The following is a 3,317-nucleotide window of genomic DNA, read 5'->3' as shown; positions in this document are numbered from 1 at the left end:
GCACCATACATGAGTGAATTACTGTGGTCTGACTGGACTAACCCAGTAACTGAGTTAAAAACCTAGGCTGTTGCGGTGGGTTGGCCCCAGCCGGCAGGTGAGCCCCCACCTAGTTGCTCAGACGCTTTTCCCACTGGTGGGATGGTGGAGAGAATCAGAGGGAGAAAAGCAAGAAAGCTCACAGGTCAAGATAAAGGCAGTTTGATAGGGGAAGCAAAGCTGTGTGCACAAGCAAAGCAAAACAAGTTTTATTTCCTATCATCAGGCAGGTGTTTACGAGATAAAGGCAAACACCATAAACCCGAACATCCTTCCTTCTCCCCCCCAGCTTCTATTGCTGAACATGACCCCATGTGGGATACCCCTTTTGTCAGTTGGGGACAGCTGTCCTGGCTGCATCCCCTCCCAGCCTGTTGACCACCCCCAGCCTGCTGGCTGCAGGCTTGAGCAGAGTGAGGGTAAGAGGAGCAGGAGGCAATGGGAAAGGAAACCCCTGTGCTGGGCGAGCGCTGCTCAGCAGTAACCAAGGTGCTGGTGTGGTACCAGCGATGTTGTAGCCACAAACCCAAACGCAGCGCTATATGGGCTGCTGTAAAGAAAATTAACTTCATCCCAGCCAGACCCAGTGCAGCTATTTACAAAGTTATTTTAAAGAACCATTATTGCCTAAAATTTTTAATCTTTAAAAGCGAGATAGTAAAGAATATGGCTTTATTTTTTAAGCATTTGAAACACTCCTAAGGTGTTCAAATGTTGCAAGTAGTCTTACATAGGTGTTTTGGAACATCTTGGTGCCTTTTTTTTTTTTTTTCCTTTTTTGAAGGAAAAAACCTAGAGAAACCTATTGTATCTTCAGTACTACCACATTGGTTTTCTGGTATGGATAGCTAACGGGGGTCTTAGAGTTTGGGGATTTGGGGGGCTGTTTTATTTTGGCTTGTGTATGTCTCAAAATGCTTGGGTTTTAAAAGTAAGCTTAGATGGGAAAGAATTACATCCATGCTTGCCATTTTCTTTTTCATGTAGTCCTTCTTCCCTTCTAGAGTTGTCCTAACAATTGTCCAAACTTTCCAATTCAGACAAGCCCTTTATTGAACACTATAAATTGGAGAACAATAGCCTTTAAGCATGATTTCACTATGTGTAAATAAGAGCTTGAAAACGTGAAGAACTGCTTCTTTCTTGTTCTGCCTGTCTATGGACAGGTAGGCAAAAGTATCCCTTTAGCAGTGAACAGTTTTATTTGATTCAAATATTGCAAACTACATGATTTGGATTCCTCTCCTCGTTTTTTTCCATCCAGACAGAGCAGGTCGGGGAGTACAAAGGCAAATTCCTACCAGGCAAACTTCAAACATCACCGTGTTTGTCTGGAGAGCGTGAAGACTGAAAGGGAATACACTAACAGATATGAATAGGTAAACAAACGTGAATTTGGATAAGTTCAAAGACAAAAAAAATTGCTATTCCAGAAGGCCTGAAGTAGATGTTTTTGAGGTCTAACAACTGAAAGATCTGGCATCTTAAAATGGTCTGCTTTCAAAGACCTGACAATGACAGAAACTTCTGAAAGGTTTTGGAGGTTTTCCTGGCTGGCTGTAGGTTGCTTTGCTGCTGCTTCTCTAAATTTCCTGCAGCTTTCTATGTAACGGTGTAGCTGAGTGCATACTTGGGATATGTTACTGTGCTAATATGTTCACCTGAGAGGACTTTGGGTACACTAGTGATGAATGACACCAATTATCTTCCAGTGTGTAGATGATGTCTGTCTGGCAACTTAAGGAATACCAAATCACACATTTATTTTTGCCAGAAGTCTCTTGATGGCAGATGAGGTAAAGATCCCTCTACATTTTTGTTTTGGTTTTTTTTCCTTTTTTTCCTCTTCTCCAGGAATCTCTGCCTCCTAAGCTTGAGAGCTGAGATGTTTTACTTGTGTTTGCTGTGTATGGGTAGCAGGTGACACACTGTTTAATGAGCTGTCATGGGCACTATGGACCTGACACTGCTCCATAATGGAGCTGCTTTTTCATGAGCCAGTGAAGCGCCTAATACTGTAAAACTAGGACTTGATTAAGGAGCGTCGGCATCACTGTAATGTAATGTTTCACTCACTGCAGTTACGGATGTCTGAAAAGTAATGATGTATATCGTTCTTGAGAGGTTTTTAGGAAGAGATGCTTCTAGCAGCCCTAGTTCTAGCCGATATAGTTGAGGTTGAGAAATGACCGTAATTTGCCTTTGACACTCATACCACAAAACTGTTGTTCTGGTACTGGTCGGAGGAGTGGTATAAGGGATACCTCGATGGATGATAATATCTAAAAAAACAATAGGTAAAGACCTGCTGACTGTTTTTCATGAGTTTTGGAGGCTTATGTACTACTGGGGTATATATAATTTCCTAAATGTTAAGTTTCTCTTAAGTAGCTTAGATTTTGGGAATGTTAGTGGCTGTCTGCATGGGGATCCATTTAAATGGTTGAATTCACCCACCATAAACCTGTGGCCAAATTTTACATTCAGTGTGTTTAAGCATGTTGATGCAATCAGTGCAACTATTTCACTTTCCACGCTGAATTTGTGAACTGTTCATCAAATGTATGCCAAGAAACGTTAAAATAAGCCTTCGAAGTCCAAAATAGTGGTGGAGAATATAGAACCTGTAACTTGTACTATCTACAGCCGTTTTTGCTTGCTGCTGGTCCTGGCCCAGAGATGGGGCAGAGCTGCTCTTCCCATGCCCCTTCGGATGTGCCGCGTGAGCTGGTGTGCCTGGTGTCCTCCTGTGTGGTTTAGAGTCAGGAGGGGATGCTGGCTGCACTGACACCTCTGCCACCCCAGCTCCTTGGCATCGGTGGCTCTTCTTGGGCGTGAGGACTGGAGTGCCGCCACGCAGGCCGCAGGAGGGCAGGCAGGTTTGAGCCCCCCTCTGATTTCTGGGGGGAAACGAAGCTGTTGTGTCAGCACAGGCTCTGTCTCACTCCTGCGGGCGGCAGCCAAGGTGGCCTTTGGTTTGCTCCTGCTGCAAGTGCGAAACAGTAGGACAGAAGGGAGCGGAGACTTAGAAAAAATAAAAGCTGCTAATCTCATCGTGCATGCTGACAACTGCGCTGTTTGATATGCTAAAGCTTGAAAAATCCTGTTTAAACTGAAAGCTGGGCTTGTGGTACATGGGTGGGATTCACAGAATCACAGAATGGTAGGGGTTGGAAGGGACCTCTGTGGGTCATCTATCCAACCCTCCTGCCAAAGCAGGGTCACCTACAGCAGGCTCCACAGGACCTTGTCCAAGCGGGTCTTGAATATTTCCGGAG

This window comes from Opisthocomus hoazin, chromosome 4 (genome assembly GCF_030867145.1).
Source record: "Opisthocomus hoazin isolate bOpiHoa1 chromosome 4, bOpiHoa1.hap1, whole genome shotgun sequence".
Lineage (NCBI taxonomy): Eukaryota > Metazoa > Chordata > Aves > Opisthocomiformes > Opisthocomidae > Opisthocomus > Opisthocomus hoazin.
This window is presented reverse-complemented; position numbering follows the sequence as displayed.